General features: G+C 36.5%; 1 protein-coding gene across 4 annotated transcripts in view; it reads left to right on the forward strand.

Moving 5' to 3' along the window:
• The first annotated feature begins 1,545 nt into the window (after nucleotides 1-1,545).
• Nucleotides 1,546-17,745, forward strand: part of LOC121388456 (3-galactosyl-N-acetylglucosaminide 4-alpha-L-fucosyltransferase FUT3-like) — a 65,161-nt gene continuing 48,961 nt past the window's right edge. The window contains exon 1 of one of the 4 annotated variants that reach the window (XM_041519784.1): nucleotides 1,546-1,711. The gene's annotated coding sequence lies outside the window, so the exon portion shown is untranslated. The remainder of the gene's footprint in view (nucleotides 1,712-17,745) is intronic. The other 3 variants (XM_041519785.1, XM_041519788.1, XM_041519787.1) reach the window with 3 other exon arrangements.

Below are 17,745 nucleotides of genomic sequence, written 5' to 3' on the forward strand. Positions count from 1 at the left end.
ATTAAAGACCGGAAAATGACATCGCTTACCAAACGACGTCATTGAGCAAAATGACGTCATGTTGTGGCTATTTCATTTAGCTATTTATCAATGAAACTTTGCATTCAGGAATACGCCACACATCTATCAATGGAGTTTACACAAACAATCTAATAAACATATTCAAGATTAAACCAAATTATTTATAAAGTATTTTACCGATAAAAAATATAAATCGAAAGAACCATGTACACACTTTTCCCAAACATCTATGCGGAGTTGTACTGTGTGACATCGTTGCTCACATGTTCGTATTTATATGGTAGGATTAATGATTTAATGCTTTATAATCATGTGAAATTTAATGTGAAACATGTCAAGCAAGAATTGTTGGCATGACATGAAAAAACTAAACACTATCAGCAGAAACAAATACATTTTATCACTAGAATGCCCATACCAACCAACAGAATAACTTTTGGTAAAGTGCTGTCAACAGACATCATTTGAAGCTTGTTTTTAACCGTGCGCTGTGCCAGATCCGCCTCTGATATTAAAACGATTCAACATCGCTTATTACCTTAAGTTTTTATCGGGACGCAATCGTCCGCAGTTCCAGAACTACAATGTACTAGTATGCAAACTACCAATCTAATTAAAATTAGCTCAACTATTACATGTGGATCTAACACCAGCCAGTTGGAGCTCATGTCCACCAATCAAAACCTTACTTGCAGAATCCTGCCAGTGATTTAAAAATAATTTGAAAACATTCCGAATTATCCTGAGGGTATACGACATGTTTCGTGTGAATTACGAATGCCTTAAAACATGTTTTATTTTATAAAATAAATAATTTGTAATGTAAAACTGAAGACTGATTTAGTTTTTAGTTTTTTTAAATAAATAAATAATTTTTAATGTAAAATTGAAGACTGATAACCCACCCCGTACGTATTGGTATGGTTCGCTGTACTGCGGCCACTAAAATAGACTCGCCCGATATTTTTAGAATTTGTATGCTCCCAAATAACGTTATAAAAGGCGAAGTGTGATTGGTCAATATTTAAATTATTATTTACAGACGAAATGTTACCTGGACATTGGGGACTACGCAGTGTTGTTAGCAATCCGATTAAAATTAGTTCTACTGGTCTAAATAAGGCATTCGTAATTCACATGAAACATATCGTATACCCTCAGGATAATTCGGAATGTTTTCAAATTATTTTTAAATCACTGGCAGGATTCTGCAAGTAAGGTTTTGATTGGTGGACATGAGCTCCAACTGGCTGGTGTTAGATCCACATTTAATAGTGGAGCTAATTTTAATTAGATTGGCAAACTACTTTGCACTTTTTTTTTCTTTTTCCTTTAAATACATCTTTGAAGAATTTTTTTTTCCACATTCAGTACGAGCAAAAAATAATGAGCTCTGAAAAGGCATATTGCACGATATAGTCCTAAGAGACGATAAATATCACATGGGTATACATGTCTTTCACCGCGGTGTAATATTATAACTAAAACGTGATCTTTAACTTTACAAAGCGACAAAGGCAAACGTTGGCTTCTATTCAAGGCAGACCACTGTTTAGTTCGCGCCCAGCCCTTTAATCGGGGCAGGCGTCGGTTTATTTAAGGATTTGCTGTAGATTCATGGAGACGGTGTGAACCAAGCAATAATTTTGCTGTTTGTTACAGTTTTTTTTATAGGGAACGATAACCGTAAGTAAGTGAATGTTTATCTTGTGTATATTGTACCTATTTTGCTTTACTGAATTTTTAAATTGTTTTATAAATATACTGACGTTCAGTTTCCTATCTGACGTACTTCAATTCAATTCAATTCAATATTTTATTTCCCGTCTCACCTTTTTAAAAATTACATACATGTTATATAAAAATATAAAACAATATACATAATATTTTAAAACTAAAAGCCACTCAATACAGAGTTATGAGAGACGATAATATTATACAAATGAAAGAAAAAATGAAAAATAAATAACTTTCTTACTTTTAAAATCTGTGCACAGGTTTTGGCACAAGATCGCATAATAAAATTGTTGGAAAATAAAAATATAATTTTATCATGACAACTAAAATCACTAAAATTATCATTAATCACCGCAGCGTTGTTAAACAAAATTGTTCTAAAATCATTATACAATGGACAAGCTAAAATAACATGTTCTTCATTTTCGATAAAATTATTACAATAAAAACATAATCGTTCATTTTTTATAATATTTTCGTATCTCCCCGTTTCAATTCTAAGAGGTGCCACACCGCACCTAAACTTGGCAAACGCATTTCTATGAGCAATAGGTAAAAATGATGTACAATAAAACTCGGTTATATATTTGTTTTTAAATAAATTATAAGTTCGAAGTTTGTTACCTCCTTTTCTATTAATACTACTATCCCTTCAAACCTTATTTAACCAATCTGTTTCAAATCTGTTTAACATAGCTGGTAACAGGCTATTCAACACTCTTCGTTTGCTCAATTTTATATTAACATTAGTAAAATCAGGGAAGCTACAGTGAATAAATAATTGGTGTACATAAAAGTTCCAATTTTTTAAATTCCTTTTCGTATTACAAATTTGTTCACCCCATAAAAATATTTTCTTACCAACTGTAAAATGTTCACAATTAACAATTCGACACCACTGTGTAATAACGACTTTCCACTGTCTATGTGAAGAAGGAACCGAACCCATACCACCTTGTACTATTGCAATGGGTATTTATCAACACCTAGATAGAAACGACAAGCCCGATACTGAATAGCATTTATACCCAAATGGCTGCTCCATAATCAACCATGACAGAACGTACAAGTGCATCATACAGTTTTATGAATACTGCAAAAGGAACACAACCCATATATTTGCATTTAGCTATTATTAAACCCAGGGCCTACCAGCGGACTGGAATACGACTTTCGCCATAATATTAAAATTTAGATATTCTGTTAGTACAAGGCCTAGGTAACAGTATCTATCAGAAGTGTTGTAATGTTACTGACGGAGAACTTAAATAGTGTACGTACTGTCATATGTTACACACATATCTTAATCGGGTCTAACTGATTATTATGAACTTAAAGGGACATTCCTGAGTTTGCTGCAACTTTTAAGGTGTTATCGACTAACAGAGCCTTTTTAATGATTGTAATTACATATCAAATATATTTTTCTGCATAAAATATCAATGGCTGCATATTAAACGTGTATCTAATCGTTCTAATATTTTTACTAGGTTAAATTTAATTTTATTTCCTAAAATATTATGTTTTCGTACGTACGAAATTATTTGTAAACCGAATCCAGTTTGGGCTCCTTACAAATATTAAGAAACACATTGAATGTACAGACACTGATATTCTAATCAGAAAATATATTTAATATGTAAGTTTAATCGTAGAAATATTTTATTAGCCGGAAACATCTTACAATGCAGCAAACTCAGGAATGTCCTTTTAAATTTCTGTTTCGTAAACGAGGTCTTACAGTTGGCTTTAAGTAAATATTTAATAGCAGCCAGTACTTGATTTTTAGATGGCGATTCTTATCAAATTGTTTGTTGAAGTACAAAATGTACAAGTAATTTATTTCGCGTGTCTTGGTACATTTTGTTTTACCGTATGAAGGTACAAGCAGTCAAACATTGTTATTATTTTTAAACCAGAAAGCTATGTTTAAAAACAATAGTTTTCGAATATATTATAAAATTTACTGTTTACAGTAACGTGTTTTCAAGTTTGATTGCACCGTGATATAAAAAGTTAAAGTTTGTTTTGTTTAACGACACCACTAGAGTACATTGATTTATTCATGAGCTACTTTTTTCGATTAGCAACAAGGGATCTTTTATATGCACCATCCCATAGACAGGGTAGCACATACCACAGCCTTTGATGTATCAGTCGTGGTACACTGGTTGGAACGAGAAATGTCCAATGGGTCCACTGATGGGGATCGATCCCAAACCGACCGGGCATCAAGCGAGCGCTTTACCACTGGACTACGTCCCGCCCCCGTGATATGAAAGACCAGAACACTATTGTTGCTAAACATAGCACGTTGTTACAGGGGCGCAGCGTAGTCTGAACACGATGGGGTTCACATTTGAACCTAGCTGACCATGTATCTACATTTTCCCCTATACACCTATATGAACAGCCTTACTGTAAAAATTGTTGTAGCCTCAGCAAGGCGGTTCTTCCGACCACCACCTAAAGCACCCCACCCCCCACCCCCAGCTCTAGCCCCAGTGTTAATCATTGACGTATGGAAGGAAGAAAATATTTTATTTAACGACGCACTCAACACATTTTATTTACGGTTATATGGCATCAGGTTAAGGACCACACAGATATCGAGAGAGGAAACCCGCTGTCGCCACTTCATGGGCTACTCTTTTGGATTAGTAGCAAGGGATATTTTATATGCATCATTCCTCAGACAGGATAGTATATACCACGGCCTTTGTTACACCAGTTGTGGAGCACTGGCTGGAACGACATTGACGTATGGTGTTAGTCTTCCCTGGATAATGAGAGAAATCCTCACAGACTAAAAAAAAAAAAAAAAAAAGTACTGTCGGAAATAGAATAAAGATGATTATTTTGTAAAGAAAATATTTTTGTAAATATCTATTTAATGATAGTCTACCTAATTTAATATTTACTTGTTTGGGCGCTCATTGATGTTCAAGGTGGTGTTGAAATTAAAAGAAAAATGTCAGTGAACAGGTGATTTGTGCACTTATTTGGAACAGACTATAAAAAAATTTGGTCAACGTGTCAATGTCATTGCTGTTACAATATGTGAGGGACTGTTTCTAATGATGGTTTGCCCCTATCCCTCTCCAAAACTAAATATTTGTAGTCATATTTAAGTAACTTTTGAGCAAAACTGCCAAGAGCCATTATGACGTAGGGGTGGGGGTGGGGGGTGGGGGGGGGGGGGGCAAGAGGTACACTTTTTAGCCACACCGATGTTTTTTTATATATATTTATACATGTATTTATGTGTGTGCCCGCCCGTTTGTGCTCGTTTCCATACCTTCGGACATTTCATTACCATGTTATAACGTTTCATACACGGCAATTAAAACTTATCATCAATTATCTTTGTCTTTTGTGTGTCACAATAACTTTTGCCTTTTAGTATATTATGATTTCGTGTCTGTACCCTTTTGTGACTCGTGTCCTAATTCGATAGGAAGGAATGTTTTATTTAACGGCGCACCTAACATATTTTAGTTACGGTTATACGACGTTGGACACATGGTCAGGGCCGCATTTAGACCTTGGGGGGGGGGGGGGGCACTTCAGGTTCGGGTGCCCCTCAACATAGAAATTAAATTACATGACAAATAAAATAATAAATGAATTTTATAATTACATTTTTTTTATATAAAGGAAGTCCTTAGTCGAGGGGGTGTGGGGGGGGGGCTCTGGCAGGGGGCCAGGGACAATTGCCCCTTTTGCTCCCTTACAAACCAGACACTGCTTATTGTTAAGGACCACAGATAAAATTCAATATAGGTAGCACAAGCAAATAATGCAGCTATGGAACAGAGGTAACCTAATGGATGTTTAACGACACCCAAGGACGACAAAAATAGTTTCTGGCACTCGTCCGGTTGTAGATGGGTCTTCCGAGACTCGTCTCAAGAAAACCAATCCTTGGAGTAGGTTTAGTGAACTTTAGCGAGCTCCAAGGATTGGTTTTCTTGAGACGAGTGTCAGAGAAACCATCTACAAAAGGAAGGGAAAAAAAGAAGAAAAGAAATGTTTTATTTAACGACGCACTCAACACATTTTATTTACGGTTATATGGCGTCAGACATGTTATGGTTAAGGACCACACAGATATTGAGAAGAAACCCGCTCTCGCCACTTCATGGGCTACTCTTTTCGATTAACAGCAAGGGATTTTTTATATGCATCATCTTATAGACAGGATAGCACATACCACGGCCTTTGATAAACCAGTCGTGGTACACTGGCTGGATCGAGAAATACAAAAGGACGAGTGCCAGAAAGAGTATAATTATTGTAATAATTCACTGCATTTTATTTGTGTACCTCCCAGCTGATATTATGTGACGTCAGATACTACCTTTGATTAGAGAATGACGTAATCACCTAAACGACGAAGCCAACTGACCAATGAAAAGGGTTCATTACCGCCTAGCACCTTTCTTGCCTCATATTACAGTTATCTTCCCATTTGGTTGTCCGGAAATTTGACCGCGCAAGTAGTCTGCTGTTTGATTGTGATTATTTCATGGCAGACAGCTATGAAGTGGCAACTGTTTGACTGAAGTGACAGGGGATAGCATGTAGTTTGTAAACATGTGTAACTTGTTGACATTGAAGACTTGTTTGTGGTAATTCCGGCCCATGCAAAAGTTGTGCTTTTTCTGTAAAATGGGTGTACTCCGGCCTGGTTTAGAGGGTGTGTCTGTTTAAACCAATATGCTGGGAGAAAGAGCTGGACAACAGGGGTTGTCCTTTTCAGGGTATGTGTCCCCCATGCATTATGAAACCAAGAACATTATGAAACCAAAAAAAATATTTTGTTCTTCATAAATTTCTATGAAATGCCTGTAGTAATTAATTCAAAGCAGCCATATTTTAACCATTTTCTTACACACCCGTTGGTCAGAACATTATTTGTTATTTTTGATAACACATATTTGTTAACACATGTACGTGCGATGACATTTTACAGACATACCCACGGGCGTACGAAGGTGCTAAAAAGTGGAGGGGGCACACACATACATATTTAAATACAAGTATAAATATATAAAAACCATCGCTGTTCTATTTTAGTGGCCGCAGTACAGCGAACCATACCAATACGTACGGGGTGGGTTATCAGTCTTCAATTTTACATTACAAATTATTTCTTTATTAAAAAAACTAAAAACTAAATCAGTCTTCAGTTTTACATTACAAATTATTTATTTTATAAAATAAAACATGTTTTAAGGCATTCGTAATTCACACGAAACATGTCGTATACCCTCAGGGTAATTTGGAATATTTCCAAATTATTTTTAAATCACTGGCAGGATTCTGCAAGTAAGGTTTTGATTGGTGGACATGAGCTCCAACTGGCTGGTGTTAGATCCACATGTAATAGTGGAGCTAATTTTAATTAGATTGTACAACACGTATATACAATTTTTCTTGAATCAAATAGTCCAGCGCTCCACAACTGGTGTAACAAAGGCCGTGGTATGTACTATCCTGTCTGTGGGATGTTGCATATAAAAGATCCCTTGCTGCTAATCGAAAAGAGTGGCCCATGAAGTGGCGACAGCGAGTTTCCTCCCTCAATATCTGTGTGGTCCTTAAACATATGTCTGACGCCATATAACCGTAAATAAAATGTGCTGAGTGCGTCGTTAAATAATTCTTCATAATTTAAGAAAGTGTAATAATGTATGTCGTAATAATGAAAAAAGAAGTTTGTTTTGTTTAACGACACCAATGGAGCACATCGATTAATTAATCATCGGCTATTGGATGTCAAACATTTGGTAATTCTGACTCGTAGTCAACAGAGGAAACCCGCTACATTTTTTCTAATGCAGCAAGGGATCTTTTATATGCACTTTCCCACAGACAGAAAAAAACCCCATACCACACGACCTTTGTCCGGTTGTGGTGCACTGGTTGAAACGAGAAAAAAAACCCCAACCCAATCAGCTGAATGGATCCACCGATATGTTTCGATCCTGCGACGCAAGCACCTCAAGCGATCACTCAAGCGACTGAGCCAAATCCCACCCCGTTTTTGTCACGAAGCTATATGTTTTAGACACCTTTGCGTCCAGTGTTTAAATTAAGGATGCGAAGAATGGGGTTATCACCCGGATCATGATATTGAACATGTGCATGTGATTTTTTTGGTAAAACGTTTGAATGTTAAAAAATGCACCACCAATGTAGTTGTTCTAACAAAACTAGGAAGAATGCCTTTGCAGATTGTGCATAAAATCAAGGTATGCTGTCATTATGTAATGCACCATTATTAAAAGACCTAGCTATATTTATTAAAAGATTACCTAGTCTTGTGAATTGATGTTTCTTCGCACATTTTAGTTATTTTGATTGCATATCTCGTGTTCTAAGTTAACTATAGATTCTTGGGATGGTGCATATAAAAGATCCCTCGCTGCTTATCGAAACGAGTAGCCCATGAAGTGGCGACAGCGGGTTTCCTCTCTCAATATCTGTGTGGTCCTTAACCATAATATGTCCGACGCCATATAACCGTAAATAAAATGCGTTGAGTGCGTCGTTAAATAAAACATTTCCTTCCTTCTATAAATACTTCTATGTTGATGCCTGTTCTTGTCATGTGTGTTAATTATAGATACTTCTATGTTGACGCCTGTTCTTGTCATGTATGTTAATTATAGATACTTCTATGTTGACGCCTGTTCTTGTCATGTGTGTTAATTATAGATACTTCTATGTTGACGCCTGTTCTTGTCATGTGTGTTAATTATAGATACTTCTATGTTGACGCCTGTTCTTGCCATGTGTGTTAATTATAGATACTTCTATGTTGACGCCTGTTCTTGTCATGTATGTTAATTATAGATACTTCTATGTTGACGCCTGTTCTTGTCATGTATATTAATTATGTATTTGAAAATGTCCTCTTGTTACACATTGTAATGTGTCTGAGCGTTGTTTAATAAATCTTGAAATCTTGAATTACATGGCATTCTCAAACATACAATTACGATTGCGATTTTATGAAAACATGTATTCGATTACAATCGATTACGATTACCCCATCTTTGCTCGACACACAAGGAAAATTGACTATTGGAAAGTCCCACACAGATTTTTTTAGAGGAAACCCGCTGTCGCCACATAGGCTACTCTTTTACGACAGGCAGCAAGGGATCTTTTATTTGCGCTTCCCACAGGCAAAAAAAGCACAAACCATGGCCTTTGTTGAACCAGTTATGGATCACTGGTCGGTGCAAGTGGTTTACACCTACCCATTGAGCCTTGCGGAGCACTCACTCAGGGTTTGGAGTCGGTATCTGGATTAAAAATTCCATGCCTCGACTGGGATCCGAACCCAGTACCTACCAGCCTGTAGACCGATGGCCTGCCACGACGCCACCGAGGCCGGTTTATTACTGATAATGACATAAGATCTGATCTTAAATCAGCAATGTTGCTAAGACATTTTGAGGAAGGAAGGAAATGTTTTATATAACGACGCACTCATCACATTTTATTTACGGTTATATGGCGTCAGACATATGGTTAAAGACCACACATATATAGAGGAAATCCGCTGTCGCCGCTTCGTGGCTACTCTTTTCGATTAGCAGCAAGGGATCTTTTATATGCACCATCCCATAGACAGGATAGCACATACCACGGCCTTTGATGTACCAGTCGTGGTACACTGGCTGGATCGAGAAATACAAAAGGACGAGTGCCAGAAAGAGTATAATTATTGTAAAATTCACTGCATTTATTTTTGTACCTCCCAGCTGATATTATGTGACGTCAGATACTACCTTTGATTAGAGAATGGCGTAATCACCAGGTAGCAACGGCCATCTACCTCCTAAACGACGAGTCAACTGACCAATGAAAAGGGTTCATTACCGCCTAGCACCTTTCTACTGATTGACTGAACTAGAACATGCGCTATATCGTCACACGTCTAGACTGGCAGCTGCACAATGTATGAACTTTCTTTTCGTCTACGTTCTTAATAAACAACAGGAAAGATATATATTAAGCAATGTGGAATTATCGTAATTAACCGCAGTCAATAATATATGCATATACTGATAACACGTAACAGATACAGACGCAGACGTCAAAATACACCAGACACAGACAGATTCGGTGTGTTTTGTACGAGCTTGTAGAGTGGTTCAAAACGATCCACACGCAAGTTGACATATTATAGTAAATGTACATGTAATTAACAGCGAAGCGATATACATTAAGACAATGTGTTTAAAGAACATTATGAAACCAAAAAAATAATTTTGTTCTTCATAAATTTCTATGAAATGCCTGTAGTAATTAATTCAAAGCAGCCATATTTTAAACATTTTCATACACACCCGTTGGTCAGAACATTATTTGTTATTTTTGATAACACATATTTGTTAACACATATACGTGCGATGACATTTTACAGAGTAGCCCATGAAGTGGCGACAGCGGGTTTCCTCTCTCAATATATGTGTGGTCCTTGACCATATGTCCGACGCCATATATCCGTAAATAAAATGTGATGAGTGCGTCGTTAAATAAAACATTTCCTTCCTTCCAAATAGTCCAATATCTTCCTTTTAACACTAACAATAATTAAAAGAAATGAACGTATATATAAAAATACAGTACTTACAAATGTAAAAATTACCAAATGTTTGACATCTAATAGCCGATGATTAATAACAGTGTTCTCTAGGGGTGTCGTTAAACAAAATAAACTAACAAAAGCATAGTTTGCAACGAAATCTCGTAAAATTTGTTTTGTTTAACGACACCACTAGAGCACAATGATAAAAATAAACAATAAAATGCCATGTCGTATAAGCACAACAAAACCGTAAGGCGTCATCAGGGCAGATATGTCTGTACAGTTAAGCGTGTATACACTGGTTTTCTGGAGTACGACATATTATGAGTGAGGTCAGCTCTGAACATTTTCTGTTGACAAATGTTAGAACCTGGCGTGCTGGGGTATGACATACATATACATGTGTACAAAAGGTAATAAAAGTGTATTTATTTGGTAATAAAGTATGCGTATAATTAAGTAGCTCGAATCAGTGTCAAAAGACACATCACAGGGCAGTTTCATGGTTTGCTGAGTTTTGTATTATGGGTAGTTTTTACGCTAAAAGCATTAACGAAATGAACCAGAAATTTAGTAAGTATAAATTTACATTTCCCATAGTCCCACCAACTTGGGAATTCGTTTCAACCTGGAATTTAATTTTACAGATGTTTTAGACTAAAGGTAGCATAATGATTTTGCTGGGGCTTTTGTATTTATTTTTGTGTTTTTAAGGTAAACAGAGGCAGTCACTTTCCGTTTATAAAGACCGACAACCCATTTGCATATCGCTTATGGAATTGTGAACACCGTCATTCATAACCACTATTGTATAGTATAGTATAGTATAGTATAGTATAGTATAGTATAGTATAGTATAGTATATAGTATAATGTATTTGCATTAAGCCATGCGGCTCATAGGCATAACATATGCTATTGAATGATACATACACAGAACTATATACATGAGAGATTGTGTATTTGGAGGATGGACATTCAAATGAGTTGAGAACGTAAATGTGTTTCCTGTTTCAGATATTTGCCAATATTATAGAGTCTTTTTAGTTTTGCATAAATACGAGCCCAAGTGATATGGGTTCTTATTGGAGGCCGGACTCGGAATAGGCGTGTCCGAAACCCTAGTGGTATATGGACACGTTAAACTAGTTACTAAGCTAAGCTAAGGTTCCGAGGTATTGGTATCAATAAGTTTTTGCATGGCGGCCATCTTGGAAATCCATGATGGTGGCCATAACGAAATCTTGGACAAGTGGTCCCTTTTTAAAAGTTGAAATCTAAGGCAGTGGTAAACTATTTTCAAATTGTAAACTGATAGCGAGTGTGTTCTATATTGTGATTGGTTACTTACATTCTTTTTCCGGGATCAAATAGACAATAACACCCGGAAAGCTAATGACGTCATTAGAAAGTGACGTCATTAGCAATTGGAACAGGCGAAGTTGACTATTCAAGGGTCTACAGTTAGAATGTAGCCAGGTATTGTTTTCAAGAAATGCCAAATATACAGTTAGTTCCGTTGAAAAACGATCTAATTTACATTGGACATAACCATATGGAGTTTTTACATTTGCGGGTGTTATTGTCTATTTGATGCAAATGTTTCATTTTTGACCTCAGGCTTACGCCTTCGGTCAAACATTACATTTGCGGGATGAAATAGACAATAACACCCGCAAATCTAAAAAATCCATATGGTTATCTCCTAATTGTGACTGGTAATGTGTAAGTACCTGTTGGCTGCCTGCAAAGTAATTACGGATTTTTCACACTTTTATGCTAGTTTTGTAAATATGTCTTTCTGTCGTTTGCTACAAAGGCACATTAAAAAAAATTTCCTCACAGGGTGTCTATCATTCACATTCTAGGCAGCTCATGGGCGGATCCAAGGGGGGGGGGGGGGGGAGGACCAGGGGGACGCGTCCCCCCAAAAAATTGTTCAAGTGCCCTCAAAATGTCCAAGTGCCCTTTTTGTTTGTAGAATTTTTTTTTTTTAAGTAAACAATAATTATATTGTAGATAAATGAAATCAAGATTTTCGTGTACATGCGCAAGCTTGCAGATATGTGTCTGTGTTATTGAGTCTCAATGGGGCCCCATTGAGGTTCTAACGCGAGTGACGCCAATTTACTTCATTATTGCTAGTATATTATGACGTAGAACTGTAGGAATTCATATTAATTGTAAATATCAAAACTTGTAGTAAGGTGCCCTTTTGACGAGTCAATGTGCCCTTCTTTTTTGGTCCCCCCCCCCCCCCTAAAAATATTTCCTGGATCCGCCCATGTCAGTTGAGTTGAAATATGTCCCTCATACATGACGCATTAATGTCAAGGTGTCGGATTTTAAAAATCAACAAAGTGTCATGACCTTTTGACCTATAGTGACCTAATTATTATACCAATGTGTATACATTATGTATTATATAATATTTAGTGAAATATCTTAAAATATCAGTGAAATAAAAGTGTTATCAGTCACTCAGAGACGATAACACAATCATGTTAGAGCGAAAAGTTCACTATTTCACTCTAAAGTGTTTTATCGTCACTGTAGAAAGTGTTATCTTCACTCTTAAAGGGACACGCCCTAGTTGTTAACCATTACGCCGTTGTTTTTCGCTATTAAACCAATTTTTTCACAAATAAAATTGCACTTTACTTACCGTTTATTATTTAGAATATACATTTCCATTCACTTGAAGTGTTTTTTGGTAATCCTGGTAATCCTGGTGTTTGTAATACCACAAAATGCATTTTTCGTATTTCATAAAATGCCACGGGCCTCTGAGAAAAAAACGTTGAGCAGACAAGGTCTAATCTATTTTTAGAGGGGATATTCCCATTTCAATGTCACAGACGTTGGTATACCACGTGACCGTTATCATTTTGGTTCGGTTTGTTTTCTCGTGCAGGGTTCGCGCAATCAACATCCGATTTGTTGTCGTTTGCTTGTTGTTCATTTGTGAGATTTTTCTTCACAGTTCGTGAACATTTTCAGTAACAATAAATTCAGACAAGTAAGTATCTCAATACAAAAACGTTACAAACCCTTAAAACCAATAATTTTGCTAAGTCTTACGATATCTGGAGAGGGGATACAACCAGGACAGAACAGTTGGAACATGTCCAGGAGAGGTGAAAGGAACGCACCCCAAGTCTGTGCGCACTCTGTGAAATTTGTCGTGACGTAGGCATTGTTGTGCTTCGAGCGACATCTACCGGTGATATCAGAATACTAACTTTCAAAATTATTTCAAGCAATTGGGACATGGGTATTCCCATGGTATTTATCGATATAAAACCTGCTTTTTCACTCCATTTGATAAAAACGTGATCTAAGTGTGTTACAGGTTTGTAGATTAACCAAATTATAATTTATTTTCGCTGGATGGAACTAGGGCGTGCGGCTTTAAGAAAGCCGGAACTATTTTGCTGCTGGCATTTTAAAAATAAAGGTAAATTGCCAAAAGTTATATAATAAATAGAAAATGTCATGTTTTTTGACAAATATGATTTATATCTCATCTCGTGAAGTTTGCAATCATATCTCACGGGTCGCGCTATATATCAGGTTGTAGAGGGCTTTAATAGAAACATTATGAGTGTTCATTTGTGTGGCTATGTTCAGTGGTTGCAAAATGATCATACATTTTCAGTGTTCATTTGTGTGGCTATGTTCAGTGGTTGCAAAATGATCATACATTTTCAGTGTTCATTTGTGTGGCTATGTTCATTGGTTGCACAATGATCATACATTTTGAGTGTTCATTTGTGTGGCTATGTTCATTGGTTCCAAATGATGATACATTTTGAGTGTTCATTTGTGTGGCTATGTTCACTGGTTGCAAAATGATCATACATTTTATTATCCCTACCCCAAAATATTGTACAAAAAAGTGTCCTCGCCTCGCTATGTTTATGGGGTAAAATTCATCAAGAAGATACTCCTTAGAAACGTCTACCATACTAATTGAGTAACTACAGGCATAGGGCCATTACAAAATAAGATTTTGCTCGCCCAGGTGTTACCAATTTCGACTTTGGCCCATGGACTATTAATATAACGAGATGAACACTCAAAATGTTTATATCTGAGAAAACTGCACTGAAAACTTTGGAATGCACTTAAAAATCGGAAACTTAACTTTTGCTAAATATTTTGCTTTTAGATGCTAGCAGTTATTAGTTTTAGTATAAAACTTAAAAGTTTTGTCTGCTAATAATAATAAATCATGGTGTAATTAGATGAAGAACTATTTAATTTATTCTGGCTCCTGGAACTTGAACACAAACAGCTCCAACCAGCATGCCAGAGCAAGCTATTTTATAAACAGTTTTTCTTACAGTCCAGCATATGTGACAAATTGTGTGAATCTCAAGTCAAGAATAATGTTATCTTGCAGTGAGTCCACGTGGCATACAGTAAACGTTTAATTTCTCAGCAGCTTCTGAGACACCTAATTGGGTCTGTGTTGTTAATACTTTGAAAATGTACTGGCGGCAGGAAGTAATTGTAAACAATAACAAATGATCTTTGGATGGCAGACACTGGAAAGGGTCATGGGTGTTTCCAGCTGTGTGCACAGTAACCTTATCCTACACTGAGATGGTAAATTGTGCTCCCTGGTATTGTAGCAGGTTGCTAGAAGCTCTTAACAACTTTAGAAAAACAATTTGTCAAACAAAGCAAAGCCTTAAAACCAGTTATAACAGATATATTTGTTATACTAATTATTACATGAAATATAAGCTATCATACCAGTTATAACAGATATATTTATTACACTAATTAAACACGAAATGTAAGCTATCAGAGTAAACTGCACCACCTGTAGTGTTGAGCAACTGACTGAATTAATAATCAACCGTTAGGATAAGTTAATACGTTTAATGATTTTTAATACACAGTAATTTAACGAAACAAAATGAATACAGGGCTAGTAACTATATTCGGAATTTTTCTTTAAAAGTTTTCACTCGTTCTAAAGTGTCTACGTTTTGACATGTTCTAAAACAAAATTATGTTCTTCAACTTAATGATTTAAACAGCAATTTAGAGAGAATAAAATGACATATATTTACAATCAACGTGTAATGATTCCTAGCAGAATGCGCATTTTCGTAGGTTTTACAAAAATGCACAACAATCTCAACGCGTGTAAGATGTTTGCATGCAACATGGGTCAGATTTTACTAAAACAAAGTTATTTGTGATTAAAACTTACTAAAATAATATGACATTAGCAAATAATTACCACAATTCTACTATCCATGCAAGTAATACTACTAAAGGTACCTGTGTTGAAACCAAAATCTATTGATTGATATACTTTAAATTGCACTTATATGCACTGGCGTATCCGGGTAGCAGGGATTGGGCACAAGAGGACCTCTTTTTTCACAATACCAACTTTTATAATGCATGTCACCCCATAAAATGTGTAAAAGCACTACCCACTCCACTCTACCCCCAATAAACAATCCTGGCTACCCTAATATGTATGTATGTATGTATGTATGTATGTATATATATATATATATATATATATATATATATATATATATATATATATATATATATATATATATATATATATATATATATATATATATATATATATGGCTAGTGAATTGTTAAAATCACCTATTCCATGTTCCATGTTTTTTTAAATCCTCAAACTCTAGGCGTTTGGTGCTTGTGGATAGTTGTGTATCAAGTTTTAACTGTTATTTTTGTTCCCCTAAGAATTCAATATGATGCAGGTGGGAAGGTGTATGTGTCCCGTGATCGTGACTATGTGGATCTACAAAACAAAGCTGGCTATGACACAGCACAACTCGAAACGAATCCGGCAAGTGATATCTTGAAATCTGAACTGGATTATTATCACATCTTACGCCAGTGTTTTTCCGCAACGTTAATTTTCAATCCAGACCCCGGCAGCCTGATCTGGAAGTTGTTTAAATCATAGTTATCATAATATGTGCACTATAAACATTATCGTGGTATAGTCATAATTCTAATTCTAAATATATATGTATATATTGATGTATACCAGATGAAATATGATTGATATACTAGCTAAGTAACCTGCAGTAAATCGTCTCTAACTTTATTTGCCAAAACTAAATATTTTCCCAGGTTATTGTTGTCTTTATTGTTTTCAGTTGTTAATAGTTCAGTGAGCCTAAATACGCTTGGACGTCTGTGGTAACATTGTTTAATATACGTATTCCTTAAATCATTCATAGCTGGGCAAATAAGGATAAAAAGAAAGAAAGAAAGAAATGTTTTATTTAACGACGCACCCAACACATTTTATTTACGGTTATATGGCGTCAGACATATGGTTAAGGACCACACAATTTTTTTAGAGGAAACCCGCTGTCGCCACTACATGGGCTACTCTTCCGAAGGGATCTTTTAGTTCCGCTTCCCACAGGCAGGATAGCACAAACCATGGCCTTTGTTGAACCAGTTATGGATCACTGGTCGGTGCAGGTGGTTTACACCTACCCATTGAGCCTTGCGAAGCACTCACTCAGGGTTTGGAGTCGGTATCTGGATTAAAAATCCCATGCCTCGACTGGGATCTGAACCCAGTACCTACCAGCTTGTAGACCGATGGCCTACCACGACGCCACCGAGGCCGGTTAATGTAAGAAAGTGTAATAATTTATATGTCATATTTTAAGAAGGGGCGGGACGTAGCCCAGTGGTAAAGCGCTCGCTTGATGCGCGGTCGGTTTGGGATTGATCCCCGTCGGTGGGCCCATTGGGCTATATTTCGTTCCAGCCAGTGCACCACGACTGGTATATCAAAGGTCGTGGTATGTACTACCCTGTCTGTGGCATGGTGCGTATAAAAGATCCCTTGCTGCTAATCGAAAAGAGTAGCCCATGAAGTAGCGACAGCGGGTTTCCTCTATCAATATCTGCGTGGTCCTTAACCATATGTCTGACGCCATATAACCGTAAATAAAATGTGTTGAGTGCGTCTTTAAATAATTCTTCAAAATTTAAGAAAGTGTAATAATGTATGTCGTAATAATAAAAAAAGAAGTTTGTTTTGTTTAACGACACCAATGGAGCACATCGATTAATTAATCATCGGCTATTGGATGTCAAACATTTGGTAATTCTGACTCGTAGTCAACAGAGGAAACCCGCTACATTTTTTCTAATGCCGCAAGGGATCTTTTATATGCACTTTCCCACAGACAGAAAAAAACCCCATACCACACGACCGTTGTCCGGTTGTGGTGCACTGGTTGAAACGAGAAAAAAAACCCAACCCAATCAGCTGAATGGATCCACCGATATGTTTCGATCCTGCGACGCAAGCACCTCAAGCGATCACTCAAGCGATCACTCAAG

The sequence above is a fragment of the Gigantopelta aegis genome, chromosome 14 (assembly GCF_016097555.1).
Source record: "Gigantopelta aegis isolate Gae_Host chromosome 14, Gae_host_genome, whole genome shotgun sequence".
NCBI lineage: Eukaryota > Metazoa > Mollusca > Gastropoda > Neomphalida > Peltospiridae > Gigantopelta > Gigantopelta aegis.